This window comes from Chiloscyllium plagiosum, unplaced genomic scaffold, assembly GCF_037043375.1.
Source record: "Chiloscyllium plagiosum isolate Xiang-an unplaced genomic scaffold, Cpla_swu_hap1 HiC_scaffold_41, whole genome shotgun sequence".
Classification (NCBI taxonomy): domain Eukaryota; kingdom Metazoa; phylum Chordata; class Chondrichthyes; order Orectolobiformes; family Hemiscylliidae; genus Chiloscyllium; species Chiloscyllium plagiosum.
Genome location: NW_028270179.1, coordinates 38719161 through 38734911, shown reverse-complemented (window position 1 = coordinate 38734911; position 15751 = coordinate 38719161).

Sequence of the window (15751 nt, the reverse complement as noted above, 5' to 3'; positions counted from 1 at the left end):
TGCGCAGCAGGTCAGTCAGCATCCAATGATCAGGGGAATCACTGTTTTAGGCAGAAGCCCGTCATAAGCTTGGATGCTGAGAGACTTATTGCGTTTTTCCAGCGTCACAGTTTTCAACTCTTAACTAAGTGCATAGAACAAAAGATAGAATCAATCCGTGCTGACAATAATGGATATGTCGACAACATTTCCACTAAATAATAGAACAACTAGAATGATTGTAGAAGAATTACTCAATTGTTTCAAGACATACGGATGAGCCATTGAGATACAGTCAGATCGATGGTTAATTCTTGCATCAAAATCATTCAGAGCATTTATGTATAGTAATTGAAATCTGCTGAACACCATCCAGAATCACATGGGTAGCGAGAAATGTAGCATCAGACATTAAAGACAACGTTCAAAGCTTATAGTCAAGTCTATCTAAATGCTTTTTGTTTTACAATCAGTGCTGAAACAAATGAATTGACCACTTCAGGCCATTTGAATTAATTTTCTGAGCATAAAATGAGAACTTTTCAATGACATTAAGGAAAAATTGGTTTATCAGAATCCAGAGACCACATAATATGAAAATGCGTCAGATTTTCGGGAGCGACTAATTAGAGGTGGAGAATGGTTTAGACAGCATTTAAATTACCACAGCAAACAGTAAAATCGGACGCAGGCAAGACATCAAAAACTCTTAATTTTGCGATCGAGATAAGGTTAATGGCATTGATAGATAAACCTTTAAAAACAATGTTTGGAAGACCTTATCAAGTCGAAAGGAGATTGAGTGGAAAACGTTTTGACAAGAACTCTGGACAGAAAGAACTCTGATATGAATGTGCTGATAAAGTATTTTGACAGGGAAGGAAATCAAAAAAAGACTGTGTTATCAGTTGCAGCACAGAGTGAAGACCCAATTTCAAAGGATTCTGAATTGTACATTCTTCAAATTTAATTGTACAATGAGAACGTTGTCAACAATTTGGATAAATGATTGCGTTACCTTCTGGAGGAAAATCGAAATGAACAGAAAAACATGGTCTTGCAATCGCATGGGGAGATAAATGGAAATAAGTTGGGAAATATCAACCTAATTATGCATGTTGGAGATGTAGGAAATTGTGTTTCACTTTAACGACGTCCTTAAAGACTTAACCCACTGAAGTTGGTACAGGCTCAAAAAGAGATTGGATGCATGCTCGAAGATTACGTAATTGAAGTGTGTTGCATGGTCAATTCACCTGACCTTCACATCTTTGGAGTGTGGGGGGGAAACCGGACCACAGGGAGGAAACCCACGGAGACACGAGGAAATGTGTAACCACCTCATGGACATGTCGCCCGAGTTGAGAATTAATTATCGTTGATCCTGTGGAGAAAGCAAACTGTCCCAATTTGTGTGCATAGCTCACCCTGGGGAGTGAAGAGAATGAATCCACTGCATATGCATCATTAACCTAGGGAGGCGAGCAGACTGACGCCATTGCGTGTCTATAACTGACAGCGGGATTAAAGCAGATTCACTCCACTGTGTGTGAGCATTGCTGACCCTAGGATATTTGCTCACTGAAGCCACGATATGTGTATCACGAACCTTCGGGAGAGAGTGAGTGTACCTCATTGTGTGTATAACGCACTCTGGGAAGACAGCAGATGGATTGCACTGTGTCTGTAATACTGAGGAGAAAGTGAGGTCTGCAGATGCTGGAGATCAGACCTGAAAATGTGTTGCTGGAACAGCGCAGCAGGTCAGGCAGCATCCAGGGCAGCATTCCTGAAGAAGGGCTTATGCCCGAAACGTCGATTCTCCTGTTCCCTGGATGCTGCCTGACCTGCTGCGCTGTTCCAGCAACACATTTTCAGTTCTGTAGTACTGAGACCTGCGAGAACAGACTGACACAACTGTGTGTGTATTATTGTTCCGGGAGACAGCACACTGACCCAATTGATTGTGTATCACTTACTTCATGGAGTGCGGAGAACATAGAAAAGTCAGGTCAGGGATCCCTGTGGTCGTTCCCCTGTAAACACAAGTATGCCGTTTTGGATAGTGTTGAGGGGGGGGGCGACTAACCAGGGGCATGCAATGGCGCGCAGGTCTCTGGCACAGAGTCTGTCCCTGTTTCACAGAAGGGAAGGGGGAAGTAGCATAGTGTTAGTCATTGGAGACTTAATCGTTCGAAGGTCAGACGGAAGGATGGTGGGAACAAAAGAGTCTCGTGTTGGTTTGTTGCCTCCCAGGTGACAAGGTCCGTGATGTCTCGTTTCGTGCATTTGAAGGCCTGAATGGAGAGGGTGACCCGACCCAAGTCATGGTTCACATCGGTGCCAAGAACCTAGGTAGAAAGAGGGATAGTGATGTAAGGTAGGATTTCAGGAAGTGTGGGTGGAATCTTAGAGCAAGAAAAAACAGAGTTGTTATCTCTGGTTTGTTACCCGTGCCACGTGATAACGAGGCGAGGAACAAGGATAGACATAAGCTGAATACGTGCCTGCAGGGATTGTTCAGGGTGGAGAGTTTTCAATGTATCGATAATTGTGGCTCTTTCTGGGGAAGTTGGGACATCTGCAAGCACTGCGCTCTTCATTTGAGCAGGGCAGTACTAATATCCTGGATGGGAAATTTGCTCATGGTGTTTGGGTCGGTTGAAACTTGCTTAGCGGGGGTTGTGATCCTGTGGTATCGTTTCAGTACACAGGAGAATGTGAGTATGGAGGACATGTACAGGATTTCACGTTGATATGAGTTTGGTAGCAGACAGTAAGCCGATTTGTAGTAAATCGAAATCAATGCCAGAAGTATCTGGAATAATGTCGGCAAGCTTGCAGCATGGAAAGGTACCTGGGGCTTCGATGTTGGACCATTTTGGAGACATGGATAGAGCAGAGTCTGGAATAGGTGTTGCAGGTTCCAGAGTTTAGATCTTTCATTCAGATCGGCGAATGTGGTAAAAAGGAGAGGGTGTGGCTTTGTTCTTCAATTACCATATGACGGTGGCTGAAAGAACTTTTGACAGAACTTGTCTACTAGGGTGGTATGGGCTGAAGTTAGAAACAAGAGAGGAGACGCCACAATGTTGGGCGTTTAATTAAACGCCTCTGCAAAGTTCTGTGGATGTAGAGGAGAGGATGGGTAAAATGATTCTGGGTAAGAGTGAAAGGAAGAGGGTGGGAGTTATGGGGGTCTTTAGGTTCCCCAATATAGACTGAAAATGCTATGACTCTTGTACGTCGGATGGATACGTTTTTCTCCAATGAGTACAGGATGGTTTCCTGACACAGTATGTTGAAGGGCTGACATACCATACATAACTAAGTACCACAATGGATCTGGTACTTGGTTATGAATCAGACCAGATGTTTGATTTAGTGATCGGTGAGTACTTTGGAGAGAGTAATCATGATTCGGTTCCAATTAATTGATTGATGGAAAGGGGCAGGTGCATGCCGCCAGTCAAGAATTATTGAAGTGGCAAGGGCAATTATAATACGATTGGGCAAGACTGAGGACAAAATAGAATGAGGTAGCACAATGTAGGGGATGTGGAGAATCGAAATGTGGAGCTGGTTGAAGGAAAACAGATTGCGTGTCGTTGATAGATATGCCCCTGTCATGCCGGGAGGAAGTCATATTGTAAGCGAACCGTTGCTTAAAAAGAAATTGTGTCTCTTGTAAAGTGGAAGAGGAAGGTGTATGTGACGCTGAGACGTGATGATTCAGTTGAGGCGATGGAGAGTTACAGATTACCTAGGAAATATGTAAGAGAGAGTTAAGGGCATAGTGGGGACATTAGTAATCTTCAGTAGGTAGAATAAAGGAGAACCCTAAACCTTTCTACAGGTATGCAAGGTAAAAAAAAAGGATGACTCGAGTTGGAACAGTACCAGTCAAAGCCAGAAGTGGAACGCTGTTTGTGAACCCTGTGGAGCTCAGAGAGCTGCTAAACGAATATTTCTCAACTGTTTCCACCCAGGAAAAGGTGAATATTGTCGAGGAAAAGGCTGAGATACGGGCTGTTCGGCTTGAGACCATTGAAGTTAGTAAGTGGGAGGTGTTATCAATTCCAGAAGGAGTGGTGGTTGCTATGGTAGGAAGTTGCCAGATAGGATCTATCAGAAGAAACTATGGAATTTTAGGGAGTAGATGGTGGAGCCTTTGCCTTGTACTTTGCAGTTTTAGTACCAGAGGACTGGAAGATTGCAAATGTGCTCTTGTTCAAGAAGAGCGGTCGAGATGAACCAGAGAATTATAGACTAGTCAGCCTTACGTCCGTTGTAGGAAAGCTTTGGAAAGAATGTTTTGCAATTAGATTACTTTACAGTGTGGAAACAGGCCCTTCGGCCCAACAAGTCCACACCGACCCGCCGAAGCGCAAACCACCCATACCCCTACATTTCCCCCTTACCTAACACTATGGACAATTTAGCATGGCCAATTCACCTGACCTGCACATCTTTGGACTGTGGGAGGAAACCGGAGGACCCGGAGGAAACCCACGCAGACACGGGGAGAATTTTAAGAGATAGTGTTTATTATCATGTCGCAAGCAATCATTTTATTGGAGGTGGTCAACACGATTTAGTCAAGGGCAGGTCCCGTCTCACAAATATCATGGAGTCTTTAGAGAAGGTGACCAAACATGTAGATGAGGGTCGATAAGTTAACGTGATGTACATGGACTTCACAAAAGCCGTTGAGAAGGTTAATCATGGTAGGCTTTTGGAGAAACTGAGGAGAAATGGGATTGCGGTTTAATTTAAAAAGGAGGTCGTCGAGTGTAGTAATTTCTGGATTACCCCCAGGGCTACGAGCTAGTGATGGCAGGAATACGAGGATAGAGCAGATGAATGCATGGCCGAGGAGCTGGTGTATGGGAGAAGAATTCACACATTTGGATCATTGGAATCACCTTTGGGGTAGAAGTGACCTGTAGAAGAAGGACGGGTTGGAACTAAATTGGAAGGGGACTAATATACTTGCAGGGAAATTGCTGGATCTGATAGGGAGGATTTAAATTTGTAAGGTGGGGCGGTGGGACACAGGGAGATAGTGTGGAAAGAGGTACAGATTAGACTGGTACAGATGAGAACATGAGCGAGAAACAGTCAGGGCAGGCAGGCATAAGCTAGGACTAATTAATTAAACTGCATGAATTTCAAAACAAGGGGCATAACAGGGAAGGCAGATTAATTCAGAGCATGGTTGGGAATATGGGACAGGGACATCATAGCAATTACAGAAATATGGCTCAGGGATGGACATGACAGGCAGCTTAATATTCCAGGTTACAAATGCTAGAGGGAGGATAGAAAGGGAGGAAAGAGAGCAGGGGGAGTGGCGTTTTTGATAAGGGACAGCTGTGCTGAGGGAGAATATTCCTGGAAGTACATCCAGGGAATTTATTTGGGTGGAAATGAGAAATAAGAAAGTGATGATCACCTTATTGGGATTGTATTATAGACCTCCGAATAGTCAGAGTGAAATTGAGAAACAAAACTTGTAAGGAGATCTCAGCTGCCTGTAAGAATAATAGGATGGTTATGGTGGGGGATTTTAACTTTCTGAAATACACCGGGACTGCCATAGTGTTAAGGGTTTAGATGGAGAGGAATTTGTTAAGTGTGTACAAGAACATTTTCTGATTCAGTATGTGGATATACCTACTGGAGAAGGTGCAAAACTTGAACAACTCTTGGGGGATAAGGCAGGGCAGGTGACTGAGGTGTCAGTGGGGGAGCACTTTGGGGCTATAATTGCATTAGATTTAAAGTAGTGATGGAAAATAGTGATGAAAGTGTGTTTTTTGCCTGGTATGATGATGTCGGCGATGACGTGGGGAAATAGGTGCAAGTTGATGGGTGATAGATTTAAGTCAGAGGCAGATTCTTTATTCAGAGAGTGGTAAAGACGTCGAATATCCTGCCTGCCAATGTTTGTAACTCAACCACAATAGGGGATTTTAAGCAGTCCTTGGATACGAATATGGGTGATGATGGGTTAGTGTAGAGTTATGTGTTTAGATTACTTCACACGTCGGTGCAACATCGAGGGCCGATGGACTTATTCTGCACTGTATTGTTCTGCATTCAATGTTCTAGAAATTGTAACAAAGAATAGTACAACACTGAACAGACATTTCCGGCCATGATGTCGTGCGAAACATTTCTCTAACTCCAAGACCAATCGAACCTACTCAACCCTCAATTTAAGGACATCCATGTGCTTATCCAGCAGTCGTTAAAACCTTCCTAATGTGTCTGACTCAAATTCCATCTCTTACAGTACATAACACGCAAGCACCACACTCTGCAAAAAGAATCTACCTCTGACATCGCCCCTGTACATTCCTCCAAACATCTTATAAATATGACCTCTCAATACAACTACTTCTGTTTTGGGCAAATCTCTGGCTTTCTAGTTTAACTGTGCCTCTCATTATTTTGTACATGTCTATCAAGTCACGTCTCTTCCTTCTCACCAACGTAAAATACCCTAGCTCACTCAACCTCACTTCATCAGGCATGTCCTGCAATCCAATCAGCGGCCTGGTAAATCTCCTCTGCCCCTTTCTAAACATCCTTCAATAAGGCGCCCAGAACTAGACACAATATTCCAAGTGTGTTTGAACCAGAGTTTACAGACTTGTTGCAAAACCTCATATCTCTTCAAGTGGATCTCCCAGTTAATGAAAGCCAAAGCTCCCTACGCCTTCTTGACAACCCTCTTAATTTGGGCAGTAAGTTTGAGGGATCTATGTTCACGGAGTCTAAGATCACATTGTTCCACCGCACTGCAAAGAATTTATCTTTAACCCTGTATTCACCATTCAAATTCGATGTTCCAAAATGAATATCTCGCATTTATTCGTGTTGGACTCTGTGTGCCACTGCTCAGCCGAGCTCAGCATCCTGCTAATATGCTGTTATAGCCTGAACATCCCTCGACACTATCTTCAGTTCCACCAATAATTGTGTCTTAACCGAGTTACTACCCCACCCTTCCACCTCTTCATCCAAGTCATTTATGAAACCTGCAAAGAGCAGCGTCCCTGCAGGACACCACTGGTCACCTGCAGGACACCACTGGTCACCGAACTCCAGACTGAATACTTTCCATCCACTACCACTCAGTCTTCTTCCAGCCAGCCAGTATGATATCCAAAGGAGAATTACGCAACTGTGTGGTCATCACTGACCCTGAGGAGAGATCTTATTGGTACCGCAAGTGACACTGGGGAGGGAGCAGAAACACACAACTGTGTGTGCATCACAGTGTCTAGTCCGAGAGCAGACTTAACCTCACTGTATGCGTATGTCAGAGATCACAAGGAAAAATCTCTATGTGTTTATCAAGGACGGCAGGAATACAGTAGACTGACTCGTCTTCGTGCCTGTTTTTCTGGACCTTGGGAGACAACAAACTGATTCCCCTGTTCATGTGTGCCACTGACCGCGGAGAGAGAATAGGCTGATTCAAAATGTGTGTGTCGCTCATCCTGTGATGACAGCAAACTTACCTCACTGCCAGCATGTTAGTGAGCCTGAAGAAGAGCAGACTGCTCACTCTGTGTGCATCACCAAATCAGGGAGAGAGGTATCTGCCCCAACAGTGTGCATGAACGGAGCGAGAGCAGACGCACTCCTCTATTTGTGCATCACTGATCACGAGGAGATGTCATGTTGATCATGCTGTACGTTTATCACTAACCCTGGGGAGAAAACAGGCTGGCCTTTTTGTGTGTGTGTCACTGACTCTGGCGACAGAACAGACTGACCCGATAGCATGGGTATCACTGAATCTGTGGACCGAGCACGCTGACACCTCTGTTTGTTTGTAATTATGATACAGGAAGAGACCAGACTGACCACACCATTTTTCCTTTATCACTGATGCCATGGACAGAGCAGAATGACCCCTCTGTGTGTGCATCACTGACCTGATTGAGGCCAATGTATATGTAACACTTACTCCTGGGAGACATTAGACTGACACCACGCTATCAGCATCATTGACCATGGGGATAGAGAATGTCAAGAGCGTGGTGCTGGTAAAGTACAAAACGTCTGGCGGCATCTGCGGTGCATGAGAATCGACGTTTCATGCTTAAGCCCTTCATCAGGACTGACTTGTTCACGACCAAGTTATATTGGTTTGGATGTAGACTGGAGTCGACGTGTGATCAGTCTATTCCGTCTGTGGGCATCGAAAATGGAGGTATGGCTGTGGTAGCGAGTCTGCTTCAGGACATTGCTGAAGAGTTTCTGGGCAGAGGAGATGATTGGGGGATACAGTGAGAGAGGGATTCGCTGAGACCCTCTCGAGAGAGGAGGAGAATGTCTTCAAGGTAGCCAGCCTTAGAAGAGGCTTCGCAGGGGACAGAGCAATTTGACTCCACTGTATCTTTCCCGCAGACCACAGGCAGTGGACAGATGACGGCACGGACCCGGCAGGGAGAAGGCACTCACCATTGACCTGAGTAGTCTGCAGACAGATCCCACTGAGTCTGCATCAGTGACCACCGGAAGAGAGCAGACTGACCCGTTTATATGAGTTTTATTGAGCCCAGGGAGAAATCAGAAATAACCTATTGTGTGTGCATTATTGATCCCTGGATAACAGCAGACTGACCACGACTTCAGTTACATCAATGGTACCAGGGGAGACAGCAGATTGATCCCAATCTATGTGCATTAATGACCCCGGATGGAACAGGCTTACACCAATGTCTGCGTATCACTGATCCCAGAGAGACAGTCCCCGACTCCATTTTTCGTGTTTCACTGACCCGGGGGAGAAACAGCAGATGAACACCATTATGTGCGTCCTATCGACCACGGAACATGCCGACTGACATCACTTTGCGTGCATCAATGTCCCCGGATGATAGCAGAATGATTTCAGTAAGTCTGTGTCGCTGACTGCGGGGAGAGGGCAGAGTGACCCATTTGTGCTTGTCTCACTGATCCTGGGCAGAGAACAGACTGAGAGCACTGAATCTGTATTACTGATCCATGGGAGAAAGCAGCCTGATCTATTGTGTGTGTGTGTGTGTCATTGGCTTTGTGGAGAAAGCAGACTGAACCTATTGTGTGTGTCATTGGCTTTGTGGAGAAAGCAGACTGAACCTATTGTGCGTTGGTCACTGAGCCCACGGAGAGAGCAGGTTTATTCCACTATATGTGCATCATTGACACTGTGGAGAATGCAGACTGGCCTCACTCTGTGGGTATTGCTGACCCCGGGGAGAGAAAAAGCTGATTCTGCTGCCTGTACATCACTGACCGTGGGGAGATAGCAGACCGACCATACTTTGTGTTTACAACTACCCCTGGGGATAGAGCCGAATGAACGTATTTTGTCTGCATCTCTGCTCCCGGCGAGAAATCATACAGATCCCACTGTGCGTGTATCACTGACGACGGGAGAGAACAACTGATTCCAGTGTGGATGTAACCCTTGTCATAGTAAGAGGAGGCCTGATCACAGATGGAGAGCCGAATGACCCCGTTGTGTGATTAACTGACTTCGACGAGTCGCAGACCAACCTTACTGTAAATGTATCACAGATCCTGGGGCGGGTACAGAATGACACCACTGAGTGTGTAACACTGACCCTGATGAGAGAGCAGACTAACGCTTTGTATGTCTAGCACTGCTGACGGGGAGACTGCAGACTGGACATCAACCGCCACTGTCCCTACCGTATTGTTTCCAAATCACTGAGTCCAGAACGAGGGCAGATTTACTCCACTGTCTGAGTTTCATGTCGCTGGGGAGAGAGTAGTTTGATCCCATTGTATATGCATCAATGAACCCACCATGTTTATTTCACTGACCTCGGGGAAAGTGCAGACCGAATCCACTGTGTATGCATCACTGACACCACTGACCCCAAGGTGTTTGCAGACTCACCCAACTGATCTGTATGATGTAAACTACTGAGACAACAGATGAATGATTCTGTATGTGTGTTACTGAACTCAGTGAAGAAGGAGAAAGACCCCACTGAGTGTGTGTCACTGATCCCAGGACACATACGTCTGACTCCTCTCCCCACTTGCGTATCAATAAGCCCGGTCAGAGAGCAGACTGAGTCCAATGTATGTCTATCACTGACACCGATGAGAGAATAAACTGATCCCACTGTGTGGATTTATCACCTGCTAGTGTGCGTTCATTGGCTTGCTTTGGCCTATCGTTCTGCCACCATGGAAAAGTGAATTGCAGTGATCTTGATTTGGAACTGATTTCTCTATTTAAAGCTGGTTTTCATTAATTAAACAATTTTATCAATAGAGTAATTGGATATTTGAACACATCCTTCACCTGATTCCGGAACTTAGTCAGTGTCCCAGCATAGATACAAATATTTGTGCAGTGACTTGTGAGCTGGCAGATATATCCAATTTCCCGGACAAAATAATGTAGAAACATAATCTTATGTCCCAATAGCCAAGCCCGGTTCCATATTGAATAGAACATAATGACTGCCCATGATAGTACAAAGTTGGCTGAAATGAGAAACAGTAAAATTATGGATTTTCTTCGACTCTCCATTTTTGAGTCTGTGACGTTGTTCTCCTTACTGAATGTCTTTAGACGTCTGCGGGCTCTGTTGGCCATTAGGATATGCCTGACACATAAAGCATTGAACTGCACAGTCAGAAGAATTGCCAAACATGGTGTGAGAAGGTGATGACTGATTTCGACTCTTCCCCAGAACTTAGATAATTTGAAACCCGATCTTACCTCACAAAACCAAGGAATGTTCTTTAGCCGATACTGATCTGATAACATAAAATACCACAAGATATTCTTTAAACAGCTCAGTATTGCTACTATTCCCAATACGACAGATGCAACTTTCTCGTTACAATATTTATGTTTCAGTTTTTGGCAACAGATAGCCACATATCGATCAAAGGTGAAAGCAACAGTGAACCACACAGAACAGTCCGTCGCTGCGTGGACAAAGATGGCATGAATGTTGCACACTGGGAGGGACTTCACAAACCGAAATTCGTCCACATAAACAATTGGAATATGTCTCAGTATCAGGTCAAGAACGTTGACCAGTAGATCTGCCACTGCCATGTACACCAGATATCGGATAACACATTTGGATAGACCGCACTGATAACGAGAGAGGATCGCAATCGCCAGCGTGTTAACTGTGAGAAAGAGCAATAAAACCGGGAAATTATACATTAGTTGCAGCACACGCATGCCATTTGACAACGTAGAGAGGGGCATAATCTCAAAATTAAGAAGCATTCATTTAAGATGAACTTGTATCCCAGAATGAAGTATGAGGGCCTTAGTTCAAGGTGAGAGGCCCTCATACTTCAGGGGAGATATGCATGGAAAGTTAATTTGGTAGAGCGTGGTGATGCCTGGAATGCGTTGCCCGTGGACGTGGTCGAGGTGGTAATGAAAGGATCATTTAGGATGCTTCCAGATTGATACAGGAATGGGCAGGGAGCAGAGGGATACAGACCATTTGAGAAAAGGTGACTGAACTAGATAGAGGATTTGGATTGGCGCAGGCCTGGAGGGGTGAAGAACCTATTTTTGGGCTCTAATTTTCTTTGTTCTTTTTTCTTTGGACAACGATGAATTTCTTTACCTTAGAAATCATTTGAGAGAGATGTAGTGGCCAGAGCACTTGTGCATATTTAAATCATACCGTCTTTAAAATGTTAATCTCATTCAGTCTCCAAGCATGCTTCCTGAAAGAAGGGACTTACTGGACTCAAAATATGATGAGACAGATAAACATGCGAAGGTGTGTAATGGAACAGAGGGATATTGGATATTAAGTGCACGATTTCCTGAAATTGGAATCATAGGTAGAGAGGACAATGAAGAAGGATATTGTCACAAAGGCCTTCATCAATCACGGCATTGAATATAGAAGTTGGGTAGTGCTGGCGCAATTGTGCGGTTGCTCTTAGAATGTTGAGTTCAATTTCGTCACTTAGCGAATGGAAGGATGCCATTAAAATGGAACCAGTGCAGACGAAATTTACGAGGAAGCTTCCAGAACGCAAGGGTCTGAGTTACCGGGTGGGGTTGGACAATGTAGAACATTTTTGTTAAGAGACTGCGAGAGGTGGGAGCTCAGGGACACAGTTATGTCCGTGATTCTTTCACGTGCAGGATGTCTGTTTATCTGCAGCATTTGTCAGGCTGCATGACTGCTCTGGAGCTGCGGATGAACTCACCCTGGCGCATCCGCAATACTGAGGGGGTCGTGAATAACACGTTTCATAAATTGGTCACACCACAGATTAGGATTGCTGAGGGAGAAAGCAAGTGAGTGACCAAAAGGCAGAGAAAGATTAGGAAGGCAATGCAAGTGTCTCCTGCGTTCATCTCCCTCCAAAATAGGGATACGGCCTTGCCCATAGTTGTGGACGATGGCTCATCTGGGAAGGGCCACAGAAGCTAGGTTCGTGTAACATTGGACGGTTCTGCTGTTCAGAAGGGCGGGAAAAAGGAGTGGAAGGGCTATTGTCATAGGGAATTCAATTGTAAGGCAAGCAGATACGCGGTTCTGCTTTCGAAAACGAGGCTCCTGAATGTTATGTTGCCTGCGAGATGCACAGGCCAGATCGGCTGCAGGACATTTTCAAGATGGTGGATGATCAGCCAGTTGTCGTGGTGCATATCAGCACGACAGACAAAGGTTAAAATAAAACAAAACAGGATGAATTCCTACAAGCAGATTTTAGGGCCTTAAAAGCCAACTAAATGGTAGGACCTCAGCGGTAGTCATCTTAGGATGCTTCCAGTGTCCTGCACACGTCAGAGAAGGAATGAAAGAAGAGACAGGATGAATGGGTGGCTGGACAGATGGTGCAGATGGTAGGGTTTCAGATATTTGGGAGAAGGGGTCTGATTCAGGGGAAGGTGGAGCTATTAAGCATCGGACGTTTGGACCTGGGTCATGCTGACATCAATGTCCTTGGGGGTGCTTTTTTTAAAATACTGTTGGGGAGCGTTTAAGCTGATGTGGTAAGGGTATGGGAACCAGCTGTCGAGATTAGTGGACAGTAAGGAGGTAGGAACTAAAGCCTCTAAGCAACTCGATCATGAAGTCAGCGTGACTAAGGGGAATAGTAGGCAGGGAGCACATGATAAACGCAAAGGGACTGGTTGGCTGAGGTGCATTTATTTTAATGCAAGAAGTGTAGTAGGTAAGGCAGATTAACTTATGGCTTGGATGATGTTTTAACTATTAGTGCAATTTGGTTGAGTCAAGGCCATGATTGCTAACTAAATATCTCAGGTTATTGGTGCTTCAGGTGGGATCGAGTGGGAGATAAAATGGGTGGAGAAGATGCATTACTGGTCAAAGAGGATATCACAGCTGTGCTGAAGGAGAATGACGAGAGCATTGAGGTAAAACGGGCGGAGCTCAGTGTGAGTAAGGGTGTGGTAACAATGTTGGGGCTGTACTACAGGCCTCCCAACTGTGAGCATGAGACAGAGGTCCAAAGATGTAAACAGGTTGTGGAAAGATGTAGGAGCAGCAAGGCGCGGATGATCAGAGATTTTGATATTCCCAACATTGATTGAGGTTCACTTCGTGGAATCTGGTTCCAGATGGAACAGAATTTGTAGCAGCATCCAGGAAACGTTTTGTCGAGTAACATGTAAATAGTCCAACTCGGCAATGGTCTGTTCCTGGACATGAAGTTGGGGAATGAGCCGGGCCAGTTGGTTGAAGTTTCAGTCGGGGATTTAGATTGGAAATAGTGATTACAGTTACGTAAGTTTTATAAACTGTTTGACAAAGACGAGACTGATCTGAAAGGAAGAGAGTTAAATTGGGGTAAGGCCAACTGTGCCAAACTTCATCAGCAGCTGGGCGATGTAGATTTGGAGTAGCTGTTTGGAGGTAAATCCACATATGACATGTGGGAGGCTTTTCAAGAGACGTTGATGAAAGTTTTGGAGGGATATGTTCCTATGAAATTGAGGGGTAGAAATGACAACATTTGGGAACCATGGTGACAGATGAAGTTGTGAGATAAACTCACAGAAAAATCGACGCGTACATAAGGTCTCGGCGACTGAAGACAGACTGAAGCTTTCGGTGATCGGCAACGTGGTTTTGTGCAGAGAAGGTCATATCTTATCAACTTAACTGAATTCCTTGAGGAAGTGATAAAGTTGATTGTTGAGGGAAGGGGTGTACATGTCATATAAATGGACTTCAGTAAGGTGCATGATAAAGTTTCCCACGGTAGGCTGATGGAGAAGGTGAAATCGCATTGGGTCCACGGTGAACGACATAGATGGGCAACAGTGGACAGAGAGTAGTAGCAGAAAGACGTTTGTCAAAATGGAGAACTGTGAGCAATGATGCTCCACAGGGATCCCTGCTGAGACCACTGCTGTTTATGATATACATAAATGATTTCGAGGAAGGCTTATGTGGTCAGATTAGGAAGCTTGCATATGACACTAAGATTGGTGGAGTCGCAGGTAAAAAAGGGGACTATCTGAGATTGCAGCAGAAGAGAGAATGACTGGAGAGCAGAGAAGTGGGAAAATGCGAGTGATGAGATCTAATTCAAGAGTAAACTATAAAGTAAATGGAAAGGTACTGTGCAAAATTGATGTACAGAGAAATCTGAAGGTGGCAACGCAGGTCAATGGAGTGATCAAAATGGCATGCAGCATAATTTCCTTCATCATTCGGGTATTGACTAGAAAGTTGGCAGGCCAAGTTGCAGGTTTACAAGACTTTGGTTTGGACACATTTGGAATACTGCATACATTTCTGATCGCAACAGTACCAACAGGACGTGGATGATTTAGAGACGGTGCAGAAGAAGTTCAAAAGGATGTTGCCTGGTATGGATGCTGCTACCTTTGAAAAGAGGTTGAGCAGATTTTGATTATTCTCGTCAGAAAGATTCATATTGGGGGGAACCTGACTAAGATCTAGAAATTTACGAGAAGTATGGACAGGGTGTATAACAAGAAGTTTTTTTATTCACATCTTAGGGGACGCAATTACTAGGAATCACGAATTCAACGTGACGGGAGAGGGGAAAACTCAGAGGAGATATGCATGGAAAACTCTTTAAACAGAGTTTGGTAGGTGACTGCAACGCGTTGTCAGTGAACGTGAACGATAGCATAATTTATGATGCATCTGGACAGATACATGAATGGGCATGGAAAAAAGGGAAAGATACCCTTGTGGGCGGCACGGTGGCTCAGTGGTTGGCACTGCTGCCTCACAGCACCAGGGACCCGGGTTCAATTCCCGACTCAGGTGACTGACTGTGTGGAGTTTTCACATTCTCCCCGTGTCTGCGTGGGTTTTCTTCGGGTGCTCCGGTTTCCTCCCACAGCCCATAGATGTGCAGGTCAAGTGAATTGGCCATGCTAAATTGCCCGTAGTGTTAGATAAAGGGGTAAATGTAGGGGAATGGGTGTGTTGTGCTTCGGCGGGTCGCTGTGGACTTGTTGGGTCGAAGGGTCCGTTTCCACACTGGAAGTAATCTAATCTAAAAAAAACCCTGAAAAAATAGCTGAAAGGTTTAGACAGACGATCTGTAACTTTCTTTGCTCTTTGTTCTTTCCGATGTTATATGATCATGACAGGCATTGATAATGTGAATGCTCTAAGTCTTTTCCATTGAGTGATGAATCGTGGACTAGAGAGCTTCACTTTATGCTTAGAGGGGAAAGAATAAATGGAAACCTGAGGGGCAACTTTTTTTACACAGTAAGTGG